At 38.8% G+C, this 24,219-nt stretch overlaps 1 protein-coding gene across 2 annotated transcripts in view; it reads right to left on the bottom strand.

Moving 5' to 3' along the window:
* The window catches only part of nlgn2b (neuroligin 2b), an 81,298-nt gene extending 58,943 nt beyond the window's left edge, over positions 1-22,355 (bottom strand). The window contains exon 1 of one of the 2 annotated variants that reach the window (XM_028032038.1): positions 21,326-22,355. The gene's annotated coding sequence lies outside the window, so the exon portion shown is untranslated. The remainder of the gene's footprint in view (positions 1-21,325) is intronic. The other variant, XM_028032037.1, reaches the window with a different exon arrangement.
* Between the last annotated feature and the right edge of the window lie 1,864 nt (positions 22,356-24,219).

The raw sequence follows: 24,219 nt of genomic DNA, 5'->3' as shown, positions 1-24,219 counted from the left end.
TTGCTCTCCGTTTGCCTCGCCTTCTCTCATGGACATACAATGATGTACACGCACATGCGCAAAGACCAATGATGCATCAAATGTTGCACGTCAGTAGAGACTCGTCGGTGAGCGCAAATGGGTCTGTTCTCAACTTCTAACATGTGCCTCGCGAATAGTAGTACCTTAACATCCCTAACATCTGTTCCTGTCAACCATCCATGAGCTGAAACGGCACTGAACTCACATCCATGCGCATAAAACGGGACAAACTGGCACACAAATCAGCCGTCTGATGTAAGCTGGTTCCTCTTCAGGTTTATGTAATGCATTATGCATACATCAAAGGAGGCTGTGTGGGGAAGGTAAGACAGGGGGACGCCAAAAAAAAACAAAACATGGTCTGAGTAGTTCGTTAAAAGGTTCACTTGGTGCTTTTTTTTTTGTAAAGATCCCATTTTTAAAAAACTAACTTGTTGTTTTTGTGTTTTTAAAAAAAAAAATCTTTGTCAGCATTTGTGAATAAATCAGTTCAGCTAAAATATTAAAAGGTGCAATGTTTTCAACTGCTCTTGCAAAGTTAGATCAATCTTTATTTTCATGCTTTTTAAACAATCAGTTAAATGCATTTGCACTGGTATTTTGCATGAAGGCGGCCTCAGAGCATTTTATAACAGGCCTGTTCTGATTTTGCTTTCATTTTTTTAGTGGCTTTTTTTATTAAATATTATTAAGTTCTTAGTTATCTTTAAAGTTGTAATCCTGCCAATAATGCGTTTGTCATTCAAGCTGGTTACAACAACGCTACAACAAATAGGTTTTTTTGTCTTGTGGAAAAACGACAAATGCATTCTTTTTAAAATGCAGAAAACTGATTGAATTCCTTCTAATATGAGGACAGAGATGATTTATCCTGGATTGAAGGCATAGTTTATCTTTTCACACTAAACAATCTTCAGTTTCTCTGTGTGTGTGTGTGTGTGTGTGTGTGTGTGTGTGGGGGTGTGTGTGTGTGTGTGTGTGTGTGTGTGTGTGTGTGTGTGTGACTTGCTAACCAGTGCTAATGTATGCTGGTTGATTTAAGAGTAAAAGAACAGTGCACACACAAATTCCAGTCCTAGAAAGCACAGCAGGGAATTAAAATTAATTTGCTCAAAAGTTACCACCAACAAAACTGAGCCCCTCTGCTTTGTGGCCTGTAACAGGCATATGAGGCACTGACAGTGCGTGCAGTCGGCCCCGGGGTGTGGGTGAGAGATGTAAAAAATGTCTCAAACACATTGGTCCATTTTAAAATACAGTCCTAATACGCCGTCTGAGGCAGTTCTTGTCAGCTACCATCACGGCTGATTCATCTGCTTTGAGACCAGCGCTAAGTCTTATTAAAATAATTCTCTGCAGCCAACACGTAATTTTAGTTCACAGAATCTGAATGTGCTCTGAGGAATAACAACAATAACTGCCAAACTGATTTTGAATCAGACGGGTAATTAAATAAAACAACTTGGCCAGAACAATGGGTTTGATTGTGTGATTTATCTCATAAATAAAGACTGAAGTGCTGAAGATTTTTTTTTTCCGACATTTAATTGCTCGTCCCTGGCTATGACTGAAAAAGTTCGAAATGTATTTAATAGAAGAGTTGTTTTTTTTTTTTATCGAGCAATGAACCTACACCTACAGATTTCCTTTGATTTTTCTGCTTTACGTTTCACATCATCAAAAAAAACAACAAACTGAGTTAAAACAAAATGTACTTTTTAAATAATGATTTAATTTAGTAAGAGAAAATTATCATTACCTCTGGAATATAATCCAAACCAATCTGACCATTTGCCACCTAAAACTAATGCCCAATTGTTCCACCATTTATGACAACTGTGTTTGCCATAAATGGAAGGGACAGTTTTATATCACATTGTATTCATATTACTCACTGCTTTAACATTTTGACCTTTTGAAGGTCAGGCCACCGCATCTCCGTTGTCTTTAAATCCAGACTTTTACTGGGCCACTCTAAAACCTGTAGCTCTTGTTTTAGCCATTTAGACACGATCTTGGAGAGGTGTTTTGGATTATTGTCCTGCTGCATAACCCAAGTGAGTTTAAATGTAAGGTCTTATACTGGTAGACGGATGTCCTACTTCAAGACAGAACACTTTTCCAAAGGACTTTGGGGTCATTGGGATGTGTTTTTTTGGGGGGAACTGAGCTGGGCTTTTGTGCACTTTTTGTGTCAGCAGTGGTTTTGGTGTTGAAACACTCTTCTGTGGTCCATTTCTGCCCAGTCTCTTTCGTGTGGTTGAATAATGAATGCTGAGCTTTGAAAGCAAATGAGGCCTGCAGCGCTTCGCAACCCATTCCAAACTGAAAGATGACATAATAATTTTTCTAATCTGTTCTTCAATTTTCTTAAAATCAAGACCTGATGGGTTGCTTTCGGAGACCTTTTAGCCTACTTTGCATCACCAGGCAGGAATTCCTTAAAATACTTTCTGATTGTAGATGACAGAAACAAATGAGGCCCGGATGTGCCTGGTGTAACTGAGCTCAAAAACAACAGAAATGTAAGGGGTGGAATACTTTTTGACAGTATTTGATCTCAAGCAGAACCAATTAAATGTCCTTATTTCATCCCCTCCCCACTCACTACAAAAGAGCATAGGCACCCGAGATACCAGGAGTGAGGAAAGGCAAAAAACAAAAAAAAAGTTCCCCATTGATAAAGCAGAGGTTAATTAAGGGGATCTTAATGAAGCATCAGTGGAGGTTATTAAAACGGCGGCAGGGATCATAAAGCAGCAGGCAATAGTAGCAGATAGGAGATGTTAAAAGAAAATACCCTCAGTCACAGTATTTCCAGTAAATCAATGTTGCTACCGGTTGGAGCTGCTCTGTATATATACAGTACAGACCAAAGGTTTGGACACACCTGTCTAATTCAATGGGTTTTCTTTATTTTCATGACTATTTATAAGGCAAGAAATCCCACTTATTAACCTGACAGGGCACACCTATGAAGTGAAAACCATTTCAGGTGACTACCTCTTGAAGCTCATCAAGAAAATGCAGAGTGTGTGCAAAGCAGTAATCACAGCAAAAGGTTGCTACTTTGAAGAAACTAGAATATAAGGGGTATTTTCAGTTGTTTTACACTTTTTTGTTTAGTGCATATTTCCACATGTGTTATTCATAGTTTTGATGCCTTCAGTGTGAATCTACAATGTCAATAGTCATGAAAATAAAGGAAACTCACTGAATTAAAAGGTGTGTCCAAACTTTTGGTCTGTACTGTATATATAAAAAACATGTATTTATGTAGCACTTGTGGATAATGGGGAATTCCCCTTTATCTGGACCCTCTCCACACCAACACAGAAACAGATGAAGTTATCTTGACAGCTGCTGCCTTAGACCCTTAAAAAATTAGCTATGGCTGAATGTCTCTGCCTTTGGGCGCTGCTATTTATCTGCTGTGGTTTTTTTTTTTTTTTTTCCATCTTCTTCTTTTTTTTTCACCCTGTTTGGTAATTATACACAAAAAGGATGTGTCATAACGACACCAGATAGAGTGCACAGTCTGGTGACAGACTAATTAGCAGTGATCTAGGTGAAATGCTAGCTGTTCTAGCGTGTTTAGAGGTGTCTGCGGGTGAAGTACACAGTTTGAGGGAGCAGTCTGACAGCACGATTTGCCTCGTGCCGAAGGCTAATTTTGGAAGGAGATAGCCCACAAAGTTAAAATCAAGAGGGCACCGCGGCCTCATTAAAGTCTTCGTTCTGCCTAAACAAATAAATCGAGCAAAAACAAGAGGAAAACACGGTTCTGAAAATTGAAGTCCTTGCACCTACTGTCGCCTAGTTTCCTCCGTGGGAGTAATGCTAACGACAGCCCTCTTTACTGTAGCATCTCTCAAAGTACCCCCCTCCCCCCCATGATGGAGGAGTCCCAGCAACATGCTGTCAATGCACGTCTCATGTTGGCTATGTGGGTGGGTTATGAACATTTTTGTCTGACTGATTCACTACCGTCTGTGACAACCACATCCAGCTGACAAGCAAATGCCTCTCGCTTCATTTCAATAATGTCTGCATAGTAATACGCCATCAAAGCGGAATGGATAGACAGTTATTTAGGTCACCAATATTATGTGAAAGTAAAAGCTTGAGAAAGCCCTTCAAAAAATTTTTTATTTTGATTTGTAAATGCGCAGCGTGCTGTCGGCTTGCCAGCGCGACTGCTAGCCAGCGGTTTTGTTAAACGTTTAAAGCAGGTGTCACGTTTAAAGCACTCATTTGAGTCACGTTTGCAAATCTTTGGCATGTGGAACTGAAATTTCAAGCTTCCGTCACAGGTTCTACCACAGTGACACTTGTTGGCCCAACAGTGGAGATACAGCGAGTCTGTACTGATGTTTCTCCAGCCTTCTTGTGTGTTTATGAGGTCAGCTGGCGTCAAGCTAAAGGCTTCTCATTTCAGACAGTGACAAACATTTCAATAATACAGAGCATAATAATAATAATTCAATAATTATTGCGTTACCTCAAAATAATCTACTGATAATCGACCGATTCAGTTATAACTGAATACTGTAAGCCTTTCTTACGGTGGCCGCCGTACTTTCTGCCTTAATACAAGGTTATGTAAGGTTTTTCCATGTATGCTAATATCTCCTTGTGAAATATCTGACATTTTATATCTTTTTCTTTAGTATAGAAATGCACCACAAACCTATGATATAAACAGAAACTTTCCGTAAGTAGGAAAGAAATAAAAATACATCCAAACTATTTGGACTATTTCTGAGTTATTATTGCGGATAAGTCATCTGACAGTTTTGATTGTGTCTGTTGTGTTTGTAGTCTGAATGGTTTAAATGGCTGCTTTCAGTGCACATATTCTTTTCTCCAACATATGCAGTGTGGCCCCTCAGCTCCTAATTTAAATAAATATCAAAGGTCCACAGTAGGAAGTCCAGAGACTGGTAATTGATCACAAACTTAGGATATTTAGAACCATCAAAAAATATTAGTACTACTAGGAAAAACTTACACTCTTCAATAAATACTTGCCATAGCATTTTTTCTTTTTTGTTCCCCTCCGGGTGAAGTCGTGTACTACCCTGTAGTTTTACACCGCCTGCAGACGTGGCTCGTCTCCAACTCCATTTCCTTTCAGTGTACAGAATATGAGCTGCACTCATGTTCCCTGTTTGCGTTCCCCAAAGCAAGGTTACAGATTAACATCAAAATCATGTTTTTTATGCTGGTTATTATTTCATCATCAATGACCACATCCCAAATTGTATAAATGATTTAATACCACGCACTCCCCAAATCTAATGCAAACTCCCGTCTTTTTTCAGACCGATTCAGAAGCGACAGCACCAAATAAGACTTATATTGCTTAGTAAAAAGTATTATAAGCCCCTAAGAGGCAGTAATATTGATTTATGAGACAGTCAGTAATGGGACTTTTTAAAATGCGATATTTTCAACCACAGAACTTTAGGGACTGTAAAAAGTCAACTTAATATTTTGTCTGCCTTAATTAGGCTATAATTTTAGGACTTCGACCCAAGACTTATAATAGAAATTTAAATGAACTTCTTAAGTTTTAAAGGCGGATGGTGGAGTGAGTTGTGGCAAAAACCTTCACCCAAAGACTGAATATCCAAAAGTAATTGCAGTTTTTTCTTGTGACAAACTATTATATGTTACAAAAACCTTCATTTTAATCAAGAGTACCAATACTGAAAAAAAAAACCTCATTTGATGTGTTAACTGAACTTAAAGCAGTTTCTGTTGTCACAGTAACAAGCATGTTCTTAAAAGATTTATATCACGTTATAAATAACACATCTTAGCTACCATCTGATAAAATTGCACTCCAATAATAAAATGTACTTTTACATCTAAGCTAAATAACTATAGCTCTGAGAAACAAACACAAAAACTTTTAGAGAAGTTTCTTTTAACACAGATGTGGAGTGTAATAAGTGAAATTGGATTCAAATGAGATGCCCTAATGAAATGATATATGCGCATTTTGAAATGTAGTATATTCGTTAAGTAGAAAAATTAAATTGAAAACATGATGCCTGTACTGTTAATAAGAACTATATCAGCGTACAAAGCCTCAAGATCCATCTTGAGGATCCGGTGATATTCGGAAGTTCATGGAGAGTGGTGGGAACATTGTAGTAAAAGCTATAGGGGAATTGGGTCATGAACCTGTGTTGTTAACGCAATTTTCAGCAATAGCATTATAAATAAATACCATTCTGATATCATGCAGCCCTACATAAAACAAAAAAGAAATGGGGGACAGAGGTCTCGCTGCAGGCAGCCAAGGCTGCACTGTCATGAATAAGCGTTACAAAGCCCTGTTCCTGTCGTTATAGTTGTCAGTGGATAGACAATACAGACGTCCTCTGCATGATATAACCCCATCAGTTTGGTTTCTTGCAAAATGTGCCAGAAAATACACTGCTCAAAAAAATAAAGGGAACACTTAAACAACACAATATAACTCCAAGTAAATCAAACTTCTGTGAAATCAAACTGTCCACTTAGGAAGCAACACTGATTGACAATCAATTTCACCTGCTGTTGTGCAAATGGAACTTTGTACAGAACAAAGTATTCAATGAGAATATTTCTTTCATTCAGATCTAGGATGTGTTATTTGAGTGTTCCCTTTATTTTTTGAGCAGTGTATATGCAGGAGGTCGAGGAGATGAAGGATCCAGAGGTTTCACAGACAGGAATGTGGCATTGTGAAGTACTACATCAACCAGACGTAACAAGTTTTTTTAGAGAGAATTATTCAATTTTCAGGTGTAAGTTGGGAGGGAAAAGCGTGATTAGCCTTTTCTAAACCCAATAAACCAAAAAAACTTCAGTTTAAAGTATAGCCTTCATTGTTCAGTTGCAATTTTAAATATGCTAAAATCATAATAAGATTATTGTTAAATATCTTATTGGAATAATTTAGTTAAGTCAATGATCCAGGCCTCAGCACCAATCATAGTTACACATGTGGCCCTTTGGAAAATTAACCGAGCACCCCTGCTGAAGAGAGTAGGAAAAATATATATTTATTTATATATGTGATGATAGTAAGCAATGTTTTACTTTTAATTGAATTAACTGCAGCTCATTTCGACACACATATAAATGTGTAGATTAATTTTTAGACACCAGAGTACTAAGCAATTTAGTTTCTGGTAGTATACAGCCTAAGATTTAGCAAACAGTTCTTTCAGGAGTAAAATCCTCCCTCTTAATCCTGCTAATTTTGCCCAATGTGTCTCAAATATGACATATGTTAGACAGAGAACCACTTACTTTGGGCAAAAATTACTAAACAATTAAAAAGGTCTGTGCGCAGTCACAACAGAAATTCTAGACTGCTATGTAACAGCCCCACATCTGCTTCCGACATAAAATGCAGAATGAATTATTTCATTTAAAAAATCTTAAGCAAGACAAAGTTATGACAATGTGAGGCACACCAACAACAGGTAAACAGTTGCATATGTGCAGCGTGAGACAGAAAACATTTAAAGGCAAAAGTAAATTAGGTAAAGTGTTTAGAGGCATTAATTTAAAAAAGCAGAAAGTTACCACAACTCGGAGACTTCCTGCAAAACCCCTTCAATAGCAAGCATCAAATAATCATCAAATCTCTGGACTTCCTGTCAAAAAAACAACTGAAATAATCTCACTAAAAACACAGTTTGCTCCCACGTCATTTACTTGCAGACGAAATAAACATGTTTCTCTTTTGTTTCATATGTGATGCCCATCCAGTTAATCAACACATGCAGAACTGTACCACAAGCTGCAGCAAGTAAATTAAACCCATTAATCGCAATAAAAAAAAAAAAAGCAAATGTAACCAAATTAAAAGCAAATCTATTTTCCTTGCGTATTTTAGGGGCTAAATTACATATCAGCTCCTAAACAATTATCAAAATATTTCTTCTATCTAAATAAGCACAAATATGAGTAACACAAAACTGCTTAATTTTTATCAGTCAATAGTGTATCACGCTGCAAGAACCGGCTACTTCTGCTGATACTTAGCTACCATTAGGTGAGCGAGCTATTAGCACTAGCATGATAGCTGCTAACTCAGAAAGGTGTAGTAGCCTAGTGTATAAATATTAATGCCAGTACGCGTGTTTAACACGCTTCTCCACCTCAACCGGAGACAGGAAGAGATAAATAATTACATAATTCAAATCTAAGGTTGAAAATTGTGGGTTAAATCTCATACTTAGGGTTGGAAAACATTAGCAGCAGAGATGTACCGACTCATTTATGTTAAGGTGGAACCTTCTTAGTAACAGAACAGGCTCTCTGACTCTTGTACTGCAGCTGGATCATTGCATCTGGTTGGGTGAGAGGGTGCAGAGCGACACGCAAACAAACACACGCAACAACACACATCATCAGACTGCTAAAATCTCACCGAATTTCGGAGCTTCTGTGTTTTTTGTGAGCTTACCCAATTAACAGAACACAGAGCAGTACTTCCCATTACATTCACAGTGGCCTGTCAAATGATTAAACTGGCATTAAATTGAGAAACGGGGCTGTTTTAGTCTTCTTTTTTTTAATAGTCTATCTTCAATTTGTTTGAAATCACAATGATTAGGGTTTGTTAAACTGGATCGAAAGCAAAAATTAGCCAGCAACCCAAACAAGCTTTTAGAGAGGAAACATCTTTGCAAATACAATGACTATTAAAGACATAACCTTTGCTTCTACTACCTCATTACAACTCAAACATTGTCTCAAAAAGAAATAAGAAGATAACATGCCTATTGATGGTGCTTACTTCGCATTGTTTAAAAAAATACATGAGAACACTAGCGTCTAACAAAAAGCAGACCATTACAGGATCTTTTTTTGGGAAGAACCACACAAGCCAAAATAATTTAAATCAAATATTTTATTTACATAAGTGTATTAGGTCAAGTTTTAGAGGAAATACAATGAACTTGATTTTTTTTTTTTATATTCCCAGATAGTGATGGTTGCTTTTGACCACATGGTCTCCCACTGCCTCCCATTTTGTGACAGAATATGTTCTTTCTTTATAGGATCCATTTGGCGTGCAAGATTTTGTTGGTTAGGCTTGTGTCCTTCGCTACTGATGAAACGGGGCTCTCCATCCACTGTGGTAATGCACTGTGGTCCAGTTATGTTCTGAGCATCCAAACAAATTAATAATTCACAAGTGTTCAAGAAGACTGGAATAACCCACGTACAGTTGGTAGTCTGTCTTGGGAGCACATAACCATTTTCTGATGGAAATAAAAAGTAGAAGTAGTGCTTTACATGTATAAATGCAGTTACCCTTGCAATATTGGCAGGGGAACCTAAGAATAACTAAACAAGCTGTTTGTGTGTTTGTTTTTCGAACATTGCTTATTCATAAAGGGAGACCCACTTCCAAAACCAGTCTCGTAAAAAAGAAGAAAAAAAAATACAATGCATCTGTTTATATATAAGAGTTGGGATATTATCTGTTCTAATCTAACTAAAAGTTGTTGCATTTTGTAGACTGCATGAGCAAAAACACATGGAACTGAATTGTGGCTAAAATTGTTCTTCATATGTTGATTGACTTCAACACAATAGAGAAAAAAAATGTGGTTAAATGTGGATGAACCAATCAGAGATTCTTTGGGCCAATTGCAATTGCGCAAAACTCTGGCCTCCCAGTTCCAACTTCAGCTAGTTTTTTATTGAACTATGAAGAAAATACCCTTTTTATCTTTTATATGATTAAAAATGTAACTACATTAACAATGAAATGTCTACAATTGAAAAATATGGATTTCTCAAAAACCACCAGAAGTGACAAGAGCTATTTCCCCATGAATTACTATCCTTTTTCCACTAACAAGCCACCTCTAGGATGCCTCTTACCATTCAGAAATCACTAATGAATACAACAATATCCCACACAGCTGTTAGATTTCCAAAATAAAGCCGGAAATGTTGGATGACTGGATGTTTTTGGCTCTTTCGGTGTCGGCTCCATCCAGAGGATCTGCTTTGGAAGTCGCTCCGGTCCCTTCTCTCCACGACAATAATGGTAGACGAACTCATATTTAGATCGTACAGCTGGCTGGTCACACAGACTATATACATCATCACTGCATCACTCTTTTGACATGCAAAGCTGGTTTGGCTCTGTACAAGTCAGCCGATGTGGGTCGGTGACTAACTTGCATGCCGAGTAAGGAGAGTAAAAGACACAACTGACCTCCAAGTATGTCCTTTCACAAGATGCATTAATCCCGCCTTGAAGTGTTTGTTAAAATCTACAAATACAAGACTCCTTTACAAGAAAGATTGTAGTTTACTAGCTTCATTCTTCTCTTATTTTGAACATCTAATATTTCAGAAGAAGAAATTTCGAGGAATTATTTAGTAACAGAAGCAATCTTTCTGGATAAAACTCCATCTGCCAGCATTGAAGATGGTGGATCGTTTGGACGATCTCAACTAGCAGAACAGCTGACCATATTCACAAGTTAATAATTGTCCATGACAGCCCCTCAATTTATCTGTAAATAATCATCACTCACGGTGTGCTGACATGGTCTATTTGGATTAAAAAATTTATTTTATCCCCTGTCAATGCTTTCTATCAACGTCACTATAGTCATCTATGAGAGAGAAGGGGAGAACTGCACAGCTCTGCAGTTAAATAAAATGTTACTGTTATTTTGAGAAACAAAACGATTACATTTTTGAGATCTTAGGTTGTCGTTTATTAAGGATTAGGATTAGCCAGTTTAATACAGTTAACATTACACAGTGTATTCTTTTTATATTACTCAGACCCTTATTTTAACTGTGGCATGTCCAAAAGGGTCTGACAACATTTCCAAATCCAGTGTCTTCAATGACAGATAGAATTGGATTCAACAAAGGGCTAAAACTGAGCAACTTTGCTAAACTGTTAGCTTCTTGTTAACTCCCTGTTGTAGCATTCTCAATAAACAGCCTCTGTAGAAAACAGTTTGCATTCTACAAGCTCCTTACAGCTTTTGTGTTTCAACTGGCTTCATTTGAAACACTAAAACTTTAGGCTGGAAAGTTAGCTGTGTTGTTAGCACTTGATTTGACAGATCAGAGCCACTGAGGCAAACATTCTCCAGTGGTATAATAGAATGCTGCAGCAAAAGTCCCGGTCTAAGATCAATGCTGTAATTATTAAGATTCAGGACCGCCTAATTAGCAAACAAATGTGCTTACTTTATAAACGTCGTTTGTGGTTTTAGACTTCCTAAGGCAACTGGAAAGAAAATGACGAATGTGTTAACAGAGCGGGCTCAACGGACCCCTGCTGTTTTAATCAAAAATGCCAGACAATAAGCTGCCTTTTAAAATAATGCAAAATCATGATCTGATTTAATGGCGCACACGGTGCAAGTAGGTCTTTACACAGCAGCGGGAGGTTACCTCAGCGAGGAGTTACAAATATGCAATCTGTCATAATCAGCTCTTCATCTAACGGCTAACTGGCTCTCCGTGTTCTCTGCTAAAATTAAAAGTGATGTGATGGAAAGTAAAACAAAAAAAACAATATGACAGTTTATTATTTTCAAAAATGCTGTTTTTAAAAATACCTGCCATCCCTGCTAAGTTAACAATAATGCTTTTACTTAGCACAGCTCTGTCTCCATGTTTAAATGCAGCATCAGAAGTCCTTCCCACGGGACTATGAAGCACATAGTAACAGGAGCTGATTCAGGATTTAGCAGAGTTTTACAGTGACGATGCTTCTGCCCGCATCAACAGCGCACGGTCGTATGCTTTTACATTTATAATTCATAAACTCGAGCAGCCTATAGGATCGGCTTTACTGCTGGAGACGAAATACATACAGCACTGCGGATGAAGAGCTGTTCGACTCTGACGAAAACCAGTCAATACACACAGCAAGTCAACATTATAGCTGTGGCCCACAGCAATAAAGAAAGCCCTTTTTATCTCCGACAGTATAGCTGAAGTCAGAGCCCAGCTGGAGTGAGGAAGGAGCTGACACTTTTATGTGGGAATACAAACCTTGACAACATCCTAAGAAGGGATGATTTTGAAAATACAGGAGAGCATGCATACTATTTTTTTGGCACAGACATTTATAATATTGGGCAGCCATTTTCACTTCAAGAAGACTTTGCTAAACCTAACAGCATGCGCGCCCTCTTTGTATTGTAAGAGTTCGCCAGGATGGATATTAGTCCTGCTTCGTTCGCTCACAGTTGGATTGTTGTTGTTTTTTTTTTCTCCCGATGTACATCTTAATGTCATTCTTCATTATTTATATGCTTTCTTTTTTTCATCACAATCCAATAATAATAATAATAAAAAAACAGAATAATGAAACTGTATATTTTCTCTGTGTGTTTTTCACACACTGTCTTGGTGAGATTAATCTCTTTGCTTGCTGTGCCTTAAATTATAAAATGCTTCAAAACTGGATCAAAATCTATCAATTTCCAGCCAAACGAAATTGAGGGTCACACAGCCTTCACATGACATCTTTATATAGATTGTTTCTCTAAGCACCCCGTAACTCTTATTGACTTGTAGTGTCCCTCATCCGGACATCACGGTTTCCACGTGGCTGCCAATATATATAAGATATTTGCGCTGTCACTGTGATGAAGTGTAGGGGAGATATTAGATGCACTCCATCCTGTTGTTGTTCTGGTCAATCAATTCTAATCTGCTTTTAAAATAGCTGTTTCAAAATTTGACACTTTGGCGACGCTCAGCTTGTTAACGCACAGTATTTATAACTGTTACCTAGGCTTACATTGCTCTGTTTTCAACAGCAGATGTAAGTACAAAACAGCAGACAGAAATACAAAAAAAAAGTAATACCAGGTGGAACTACAGGGCTACCAGGAGGGAAGTATATTAATGTTGATCCCATTTAATGCCATCTTTGTTTTATATCTAAATAAAGAAACTAACAGTTTTTTTTCCAACAAGTCACTTACCGTGAATTTCCCTCTGGGATTAATAAATTATATTCATTCATTCAATATTTCATTTTCATAATATGTGAAAAGTTTTAAATACCTAATCATACCAAAATCAACAATATTGGAAAAATTACACACACACAAAAAAAATGAGTTGAAGGAAGACAGACTAACCACAAAAATGAGGGAAAAGCTACAAGGAAGCACATTTTCTCAATGACATTTAAAAATGGCTCAAGAGACCATGTGGAGGTTACATGTGACTGAAAAACATGAGTGCAATAAAAGATATTTTAGGAAATGCGCAAATTTAAGAGGTCATGATCAGGTTCTTGATAAATTAGATGAGTGACTCTTTGGCTGGATCATTAAATGACACTTTAGGTCATGAACAAAGAGGTTGGAGGACGCTAAGCAATGCGGGTTGCGACTAATAAGAGGTTTTGGCTCTTTGGTTGGACTCCACTTCATTAAGAACGGAGGAATTTGGTATTTTTGGCATGTTTTTTTCTTTTCTTTTTCTTCTCTAAGACAGCCAAAAAACCTTCTCCTTCTTGCCCTCTGTGATGCTGCAGAAAAAAAGTCGTCATACTTCTGAGTGAAACACTGGACTAAAGCAAACCTAAAAATATTATCGAATGTGGGCATTCAGGTTAAGATAGATCCAAACAACTTCAACAACTTGACCAAGAGTCAGCTGCTTTCAGATGTTAAGAGAACATCATAAAACAGCAGGACTGTGCCTGTAGGTACATGGCCAAAGTTGAACCACAACAAGGTCTAGATAAATCTAGGAAGGTCTGCAATAAAACAGCAATAACAGAACAAATGCAGATTTGTTTTCCTGCATATCCTCCACACAGCTACATTTAAAAGAATTAGAATATTGTGAAAAAGTAAAAACAAAAATGTCACTTTCAGGAAGTGAAACTCATATATTCCATGAATTTATTATCCATAGAGTAAATCTTTCAAGCCTCAATTTCTTGTAATTTTCATGACTATGGCCAACAGACGACTGATTAAAATGAAAAATGCAGTGTCTCAAAAAATGTGAAGATTATATAAGGTCAGGGGGAAATGAACGTTTCTGAGAATCATATTCATTTTTATGAATTCAAAACTTGGTTGGGTGCGCTTTTAGATAAATTACTGGCATGGCAGGGAGGTGATCAGCTTGTGGTTTTGCTAAGATGTAGTAAAAGCTCAAATTGCTTCGATAGCTTCAGCTCATCTTGCATTGTTGGGTCTGGTATCTCTCATCTTCCTCTTGACAATTCAAGTAAGTTTGATGTGCAGTCAAGCACAGTAATGCCATGTTCACTGAATCAGCTTTTGGCAACTTTGGCAGTGCAGGCAGGTGCAAAGTCCTTTTGCCTTCCACTCAACGTTCCATTAAAGTGTTACCCTGTGAACAACCAGCTTCTTCAGCGATGACCTTTGCGGCCTACCCTTCTGTGGAGGGTGTCAATAACTGTCTTCCGGACATCTGTAAACTCAGCAGTTTTCCCCATGATTGTGAAGTCTATTGCCGGAGATTGGAAGAACACTTTAAAGTGGACGTATCATGCATTTAAATCCTATCTTTTCACATGTAAATCATTCAAATAGAACTGCAATGCTTTGGTCTGAATTCAACTGAATTCAACTAAAAGCTAGCACACAACGCTAACAGAAGCAGAAGGCTCAGTGCCATCAAACCAATGGTCGGGACGTCATTATCAACATACAAAATTCATGCCTAAAATAAGCTTTGAGGTCATTTTAGCATTACTAGCTTCTCACTGCTTTGCTGTGTCCCTCGTTTCTGTAGAGTGAAGGAGCTGACCCCCAATTGGACGAAGCATTTCGGATGCATTTCGGAATAATTCCTCCTGAGACTGGTGGAGGTTGCTGAAGCACTCATCCATAAGTGCACCGCGTCAACTGGCTTTCCCCTCTGATCTGGTTACATTCCCAAGGAAAACAAAATTTAACCAGACACTTCAAAGGAGTTCTGATGACGTAAGGAATCGTGTGGGTTAGTACACCCACGAACCAAACATTTTGACCTGTCTACTTGCAACTTCGGCATATCTGAACTTGGACTACAACACTGCAGCGAGGAAAAAACAAATTTGGATTCACAAAACTGATTAGTCGGAAGTCCAAGAGCTTGTTTAGCAGTTCCACAGCAAATGTGGTGACATAATAGACAAGAAAACATAGCAGGGAATAGAGAAAAATGAACAGATTAAAAATATGACCGCAAAAGTACTAACTGTATACAAAAAATGTTTAAGGGATAAACAAATATGATTTTCCATGATAAAAGCCCAGGGGAAATCCGTTGCAGGTGTTCTGAGTTTTTCCGCAGTCTATTGTGCCACCACGAGTTTCCAAGATGTGTAACTCTATTTGTAATGAAAAATATTGAACTTTTTCTTAATACTCTGATTTTTTAAAGATGTACCTGTGCAACATAGCAAGCGATGCAGTAACTAGGCTAAGATGACCTAGATTCCTTCTAAACCTTTGTGTGCCAAGGACACGTCAACCAACAACAGACTTTAAAAAAAAAAAAAACTTCCATTTTGAAGGGGATTTCTAAAACTCTCTCCTTTTCTCAGCAAAAGCACAGTTTGCATAGAGATGAGAGGTGTAAAAGCAGCAGAACGTCCCACACCTTTCACAAGAGGACCAGCTGCCTTGGAAGTGTAGTTCAATGACACACCACCACAGCTTGTAAGGAATAAATATTTTTTCCAAGAACCCATGCCAGGTCTGAACACCGGCTCCAGCTCCTGTATAACTGGCCAAAAATATCCCCAGAATAAAATGGCACGGCACGCTTAATGGATCATGCTTAAAGTACTGAAGAGGAGAACTCTGTCTTGGTGCCACGTTTAATGAGCTTTCGCTTGCGGTGCTAACAAAAGGCACATTAAATTTAGTGATACTTTAATGGGGTTGGGTGTGAGTCTTCCCAGTATGAAGAGGACAGGATGGCACTTATCCTGGTTTCTCTTATGGACGACTGTAAATGTGACGCTGCACGAAGGAGGTTACACGAGGCGGTTACCATGGCGTCTGAATGGGCGTTTCTGTGGTTCTACTTTGCTCAAGGATAATGGGTCAGGTCAAGCTATTCTCCTGCGCCTCTCCTCCATGGCGACGTGACTGAGAGCTGGGTCACTTTAACTTGCCTTTTGACATCTCCAAGTTGAAATTAAAATATCAGAGCCCTGGCTGGCACGACTACTACATCCCAGTATGAAGTAAATAAATCATTTAAAGATGTGGAAGCTCTGTGTGGAAACCAGGCCAGTCATGTAAGAGAATGTATAAATATAAATGGCTACCTAAAAACATTCAGATGCATTGTTTTGGGTAAAAAAAAAACAAAGCAAAAAAAAAAACAGTTAAAGTTCAATCCAAATATTCAACATCCAAATCAAAAATTATTCAGATGATCTGGCTCAAGACATGCACAACAGCCTTCTTCTATTCAGGAGTGGTTTCTCGTGGGTTTTCAGAGGCATGGGATTGACACGTATACATGTGAGTTCGAAATCTGTCAAGCAGCCTTGTTGAAGTGAAGGACCCAAACACAGAGTAGCAGAGCAGGAGCCTGGCAAATTAAATAACCACAGAAACTTTAATAACTAAAGACGCCGCAGGGCAGGGAACCCAGAAAACAAACATAAATCCCCCACCCCCAAAAAAACAAAAAAACAGAAGAGGAACAGAGGCAAAAGGCAAACACAGACGTCCAGAAACAAAAAGATAGAAAACAAAGAATCCCGCACACAGCTGGCGATAGGCAACAGAACAGTGCTAAGGTGTGAGGTTTTACAAGAAGCACATAAACTGGCACTTAAAAGGGAAGTAACTGGGTTTCATGGAAATAGGATACAACTACCGCAGAGGAGTGGTAAATTGCAAACACCACCAACAACACTAAGACAGATGTAAGTGAACTTATATATATATATATATATGAAAGAAAAAAAAACATGACACCAGAGGCCTGACAATGCAAACATAAAAACCACGGAAGCAACTCCTGACACAATCATGCTGACGGTCCTTCTGGGACCAGCTCACATTTCACTGTATTGTGACATAAAATACAAACAGAAAGGATGAGGGAAACCCAAACACACCCGGTACTTGTGCGGCATCATGGGAAGCCTAAATCAAACCAGCCGAGAAATAATGAAAAAAAGAATAGTGAACCTCTACAAGTACTGTTCATCCGGGGGTGCAATTACTTAGATGTTTGAAGGCCACATTCATCACTTCGAATATTTACACCAGCCATCATACTCTTCTGGAAGGAGATTACTTTGGTGTTGAAAAAAAAACATTTTTATAAAAGTTACATACTGCAGCTTTAAGGACAACAAAATCCAAGTTTTGGCCATTACAAAGCCTCAAATTTCAGCCCCAAAGAAAATTTGTGGGATGAGCTGAAAAGTTGAATGTGAACAAGAACCCCTACAAACTGGACTCAGTTACAGCAGTTCTGTGAGGAGGAATGGGCCAAAATTCTCACAAACTACTTTGAGAAGGTTATAGAAAAATACCCAAAACATCCTGAGAATCAAGTTACGAAAATACTGTCGAAGAAACAATCCTACCCTGAGCAGCATAGGTGCAGAATGTGGTGCTGTTAGTTATCCAAACATTTTATGACTTTCGAACACACTCGCTCAAATGTGATTTTTTCTTTCAGTTTGTTTTGTGTCCAACAGATACATTTTCAGTCAATCAGTCAAATTTACAACCACGTGTTACGTAAACTTTTAGGATTTACAACTTGTGGATGTGCTGCTTTACTGCTGGCAGCCTCTCAATTACAGTGTGCAGGTCTACAGGCTCAGGAAGCTAACCTGACATCTGTTATACATCTTACCTACCTATTTATCTCGATATTCCTCTCTTTAGCTAAGCATAAAATACTGTATATGTGGGAAAAATATTTCTTTTCAACTAAACTTAGAAATAGCACAGTGCAATTTATATTTATAAAAAGTCAACAGAATTCCTGTCTACAAATTAAAGGTATTACGAAGGAACTGACTATTAAAAGAAAAGAAACTACACAAATAGCCCAACAAATAAGCATCAACTCCCTTTTGCATTTGCAAGCAAACTACCCTTTTGAACACTTCACCTTACTCACAGCCATATCAGCCAAACATACCTCATTAAGTTGACACATTTTGTTCTGGGTTGTAAGTCTCCCCCTAATGTTGTCATCCAATCCATTAAACAGTCATTCTTTCTTTTTCTCTCCATCTATCTTCACTTAACCTCCGTATGCTCTCTGGAAACCGGCTGACACTGTGCGTGCCACAATAGTGGCTCTGCCGGGTTTTTGCTGTGGTCTGAGAACGATGCTGATCGCCGTGTTCTCTTCTGGGTGAGTGGAAAATGGCTAAGAACAGGGTTTTATGTTCTAACACTGGACTTGCACATGTTCCCCGAGGCACGGTGGATGACACCGGTTTCCGAATATTGCTGTTTTTCACATATATATATATATATATATATATATATATATATGTGAATATATGTGTTTGCATCCCCTTTGCACAAGTTTCCGTGCCCCTTGGAGTTGCTTGCATTTTGAGACTTAGACTTAGACTTGTACTTTATTGATCCTTTGGGAAGACTCCCTCAGGAAATTGAAGAATTGAACATTAAAACCAAAAACCTACAGAGTATTTTGTTGAGATTGTATGTAATAAACCAAAAAAGAAGAAACAATACATGGTTTTGAAATTGTTTTATAATTTTAAACCTGCTAAAGTGTGGCCTATTCTGTCCTTCAAAGTTATTGATTTTTTTATGTCTCTACCATCTCTGAACACCTAGAGACTTACATTTTTCTATTCTTTGCAAAATAACTCAAAAAAAAACTCCATCAGATTGGATGGAGAGAATCTCAGATGTTGATTTTTTTCTTTTGCTACCAGTTCCTTCTTTAGAAGGAGGTAAAAACTTGTAAAAAAAAAAAAAAAAAAAAAAATTAGGTACCTCTTACACTTGAATAACTCTCTGATCTGACTTTCTGTTCAGCTCTCAAAGTCCTCTGCAGTCAACAGGTTTTCTTCCAAGAAGACTCCTCCATGTTTTTATCTTCCCATAAACATGAGCATCCCAAAAGCTACAATACAACAACCCGAATGAATCTATGTAGAGATGTTGTGTCCAGGGTCATGATCAACATTAGTTTGGGAGTTAACATTAAAAAAATACTTACAGTTTCTTGACCTCACCGGAGCACCTTCTTCTACAATGTCCTGTCTGCTATTCTGCTCATTGCAAACTTTTAATGGTTTTATTCTTTCCACATTTTTTCCTGTTTTGGGTGATTTATTGAACAGTACTTCCCTCAATCATCCACAGCTCTAGAAATGGCTTTATAGCCCTAATTAAAACGTCCCTACAACCTAATCCCTGATCTGCTGAGCTCCTTGGTTCTCATGATCCTGTTTGTTCACTAATGTTCTCCTGCAAACCTCCATGCCTTGATTTATAATTATATTAAATTTCACACAAAAAGTATCCTTTTTATCAATTGGGTGACAATTAGATGCAGTAGTTTGCACTGGCTTTCATTTGGGAGCATCGTGGCGAATGGACGCTTGTACTGAACCAGGTTCTGCTGTTGGTTTCTTTTAAAGGTGAATTTTCCTCTCCACTATCTCTACATGCATGCGTTGTATGAAGGATTGCTATATAAAGTCAACTACACAATGCAAGCCATTGTCTACGGTCGCTAAATGCTAATGCTAAAGAAAAGAATGCTGCAAATCAAGGGATACTTAGAATGTATGTGTGAATTGAAATAGTTTTTTTTTTTTTGGTAAAGTGCCTCGAGACATTTGCTATGAACTGGTAACATATAAATAAACTGAATTGAATTGAGTAGAGGGGGCTGAATCCCAACACATGCCACCCTTGTTCCATTTCCATAAAAGAACATCTAAAAGATATTTATGATTTTTTCTGAAAATATGTGTCAGTCTGTCACAACAAAATACCAATGAAAGTACATTAATGGCAATTGTTTGGACCCCAATTAAGAACTAAAACTCTACTTCATCTTTCTTTCTAACATATAAAAAAACAATCCTCGCTTTGCAACTGAGTAAGAGGCCAAACGCCATCCACCAGCCTGACATGATGACGGCCTACGGAGAGCAATCACAGCTCTTTCAACACTTCACCGAGAGCGCCAGGAGAAATCCTTCACCAACTCTACAAAGGTACTTTAGTATAGCCTTTTTTTGTTTGATGGATTTTAAATGTCACTTCCATGTAAAGCTAAAGGCACCACGTTTTTTCGGAAAAGGAAAAGCAATCATTCTGGAATGTATTGTTTGTTTGTCTGTTTGTATTCCAGACCCCTCAGTCTTATTCAGTCCTACAAAAAAAGAGAAAAAAAAATCCACTTTCTACTGCTACTTTTTAGTGAAGCTATGAAAAATAATCATGATAACGATAATAATATATATATAGATAAATAGATATATTTTAAAAGTGCCCTTCCACCAAATCTAAGACACCATTTCTCATCCGTGACCTGTCAGAACAGAGGTCCTGTTGTCTGCCATTAACCGAGCGCTGCCCAACCACAGCTGAATATTAATGGGAGTGTGTGCATTTAATTCACAAACCCCGATCTCCATCTTCTAGTCTTAGGGGAGGTGGAGGAGAAGGAAGGGGACGCTTCTGTGGGTTTCAGAGGTGTATCTTCTGAATCAACAAACACACACACACACACACACCCCTGCTAAAGATTAGTTATGTTGCAGCTCAGGAGCATTGCGAGTCTAATTAAGCTGTCATCATTCGGCGCAATAAAAATCCCTATCAGAATGATCTATACCCTCACATCTGAGGGAAATGAGGGTCCTGCTGAGAAGAGCAACCGGTCTGACTGATGATGAGCTGATTCCAATTAAATCACTCTGATGTCTTCTTGTTGGCGGCCACACGCTGCTTATACAAAGTAAGCTGATCATGTTGGGATGTGACAACTTATCAACAGGCAAGGCCAATCCAAGGCGCCCCTCCACCACCACCACCCCAACCTCCCCTTTACACTCCTGTAAGGAAGAAAATGTGTGCTGTAGCAACCACTTCCACTGAAACCTCATCATCTCAGTGCGTCAAGATGAGTAAGGTGCGCAATGTGCAAAGTCACCAATATTGCGCACATATTAGAACGATGACAGACAGAAGGGGAAGAAGAAGGAGGAAGAGGAGGAGGAAGATCTAGGAGGGGGAGGGAGAGGGTTTAGGATGCGCTGGTCAACATATGGGTTTACCTTAAAGAGGCGATGCGAGCGCCGGGGATTTAGGATGATGTAGATGACGCTGGCCCGTCCATCCACAGCACGATTCTTCTGTCCTCTGCTCTTTATTATTTTTGTTGCTTTAGCTAGGCCATTTCCTCCTCAGATCGCCGTTATTTCTCAAGAGAGCAACTGGCTTATACACCTTCTCCCGTCTTTCTCCGACTTTTCCCAAAAAAGAGAGAAAACACACCTCATTCTGCATCCCCTCCGTCCTCCTCCTCCACCACCACCACCACCGCCTCCTCCTCTTGCTCCTGCTCCTGTCGGTCCTCTCAGACTAAACACACACCTCGGTCTGTTCCCCCCCCCCCCGACCTCCCTATTTAACCACCGATATTTGACTTTTCTGTGGCTAAAAAGAAATGCTGCAGAGAACCCAGTTTCAACGGGGATCTCTTGAGGGGTAGAGAGAGAGAGAGAGAGAAAGAAAAAAAAAAGAGACTCGCAGGGAAACAGATGCGTAACGCAATAGCGTCAAGACCCTGTGCTTTGCTTCAAAAGTGAACGCACTGATGTGTCCTCTTTTCCCCCATATGTCCACGCTGATGATAATCCAAGGTGGGATGCGCGCACTCGCTGCGGCCCTTGGAGAGAGACAGAAAGAGAAAGAAAAATAAAAGAAACACCGGAGGGTTTCGTCCTGAAATATGAAAGAGCGCTCCAAAAGGTGTTCGATCTTCTTCTTCTTTTACGAGCTTGCGTGATGCTCTCTCTCGGTTCGAACAACAAACAGAGCGGGCATCCTCCGCTTGGACCTCATGGTGTGTGTGTGAGAGAGGAAACGCGAGAGAGAAAGAGAAAGAGAGAGAGAGAGAGAGAGAGAGGAGGCGCGATCAAACGTTTCGGGGGGAATCGGGCAGGAAAGTGATGTGAAGTCCGTCGATGCCCGCACCGGCGCAGATCTCCACGGCTCGTCGTTCTGAAGAGCCCACCTCTCCCCCTTCCGTCAGTGCGGTCTCATCGACTCCCTTCGCTTATAGGACACACGCGTGTAATATCTCAGCCTCACGGCTTACTGTGGGCTTCGTGACGACGAGGTGCGACGCATAACGCCATAGACGCTGCTGCTTTTACCATATTTAAATATATATATAAATTATTATTCTTATTTATATTTGGTTGCTTTGGGTCGTCATGTGTCAACCTGCTCACTATTATTATTATTATTATTATTATCGACCTCAAACTGCACAATATTTGTACTGTTATTATTAGAAATTATTAAAGCATGTCTCTGCTGCATCAGCTGTAGCTATATTCATAATTATAAACATTTCCTGAGATAAATCTAATGCTCACTTTCAACTATTTGGCCGCTTGAGGGCAGCAAAATCAAGCCGACGGCCGAGCCATCAGTCATCTTATCAATTGATTCTTTGATGACCCCCGAGGCCGATAATTGCTCTCGATTACATTCCGTTTGTGCTCCGCGGGCTCCTGCGGGAAATCTCGGTGCTTTTAGGGCTGCCAAACGCTGCTGCTCTTTTTATCAGTAGATTTGAAGAAAGCGGCTATGTTGGCTAACCTTTTGTCCTGTTACAGCCACAACTTTCAGTGTGTTTTATTTTGGAATATACAGATGAGACAGCTCAAGGTGGCGTATAATTTACAACGTTTTAAACCATCTTTTTATGCTAGAAATCAGGAAAAATCAGGTATCCATTTGTATCCAGATACTCTGAACTCTGAACCGGTACTTCAGAACCACCTTTCACAACAGGTACAGCTGCAAGTCTTTTTTGGGGCGGGGGGTAGAGGTCTCTGTTTGCTTTGAGTAGCCACACACTGAAATTTTAACCTATTTATTTATTTATTTACTTATTTTTACAAAAGAGGTCAGACTCAGTCAGGCCTAATGGAAAGCATGTGAACATTCATGGGCCATAGATTCTCAATTGGACTTTGTTCTGGACTTTGACTGGGCAATTTTATCATCCGGTTAAGCTTTTGATCTCTGCCTGTATGTAGTTTAATCTGAATGTGGACAGAGCTCTGGCTGTATGCTCTCTGTTGCTGTGAAACTCCAGCAACTGTTTTCTTCAAGGATTGCTCTGTTTGTAGCTCCGTCAACTGTCTTCAGTATTCTTGAACCTTCTAAAGAGAAAACGAATCCCTGTTGCATAATACTTCCAAAAAAATATTTTTTTTCTTAGCGGTGGTGTGTTCAGGGTGCTATGCACCGTTGGGTTTTAGCAACACTTTGTGTTCTGCATGTAAAGTTCAGCTTAGGCTTCATCTGACTTGACTAGATGTCTGCAGTGTTACCTACATGTATCAATGGCATGTTTTTTTATTATTATTGTCAACAGATTCTACCTCTTCAGGCGTGAATCTCTGCTGCTCATCCAGAGTAACCAGCTTCTGTTCTCTATGTCTGGCCTGACAATTTGCCATGTCTCTGCAGATTTGCAGATTTTTTTTTTTTTTTTGTCCATTTTCTAATATTGTCTTCCACTTTGACCCTGGTTTAAGCTTCTTCAAAACGCTACCACTGACTTTTCTGGTGTGGTACTTAACGCTGTTCAATATTCTTCTAAGACAAATCTCTGGCAAAACACTTGTGTATGTACTTGTATGCAGATACAAGTACATACAGGTGGATTTTAAGCAATACATTTTCAGATTTTCATTTGTATAAAAAAAAAAGAAAAAGAAAAATGAAAAGTTTGGATCATTTTCCCTTCATCTTATTATTTGCATCTAAAATCCAAATAAAATACATAGAGGTTAATATGACAAAACATTAGAAGGTTCAAAGTGCATGAATATTCTTGCTATGCCTGTTTGCACACCTGCTGGATGGTGTATATATTTCTTTTTTGTAGAAGTAGTATTTTTCTTTTGTTTTGAATGTTACACACCTA

Source organism: Xiphophorus couchianus, chromosome 11, assembly GCF_001444195.1.
Source record: "Xiphophorus couchianus chromosome 11, X_couchianus-1.0, whole genome shotgun sequence".
NCBI lineage: Eukaryota > Metazoa > Chordata > Actinopteri > Cyprinodontiformes > Poeciliidae > Xiphophorus > Xiphophorus couchianus.
Note: the sequence above shows the minus strand (reverse complement) of the source record. Positions and strands in the feature narration are given on the sequence as shown.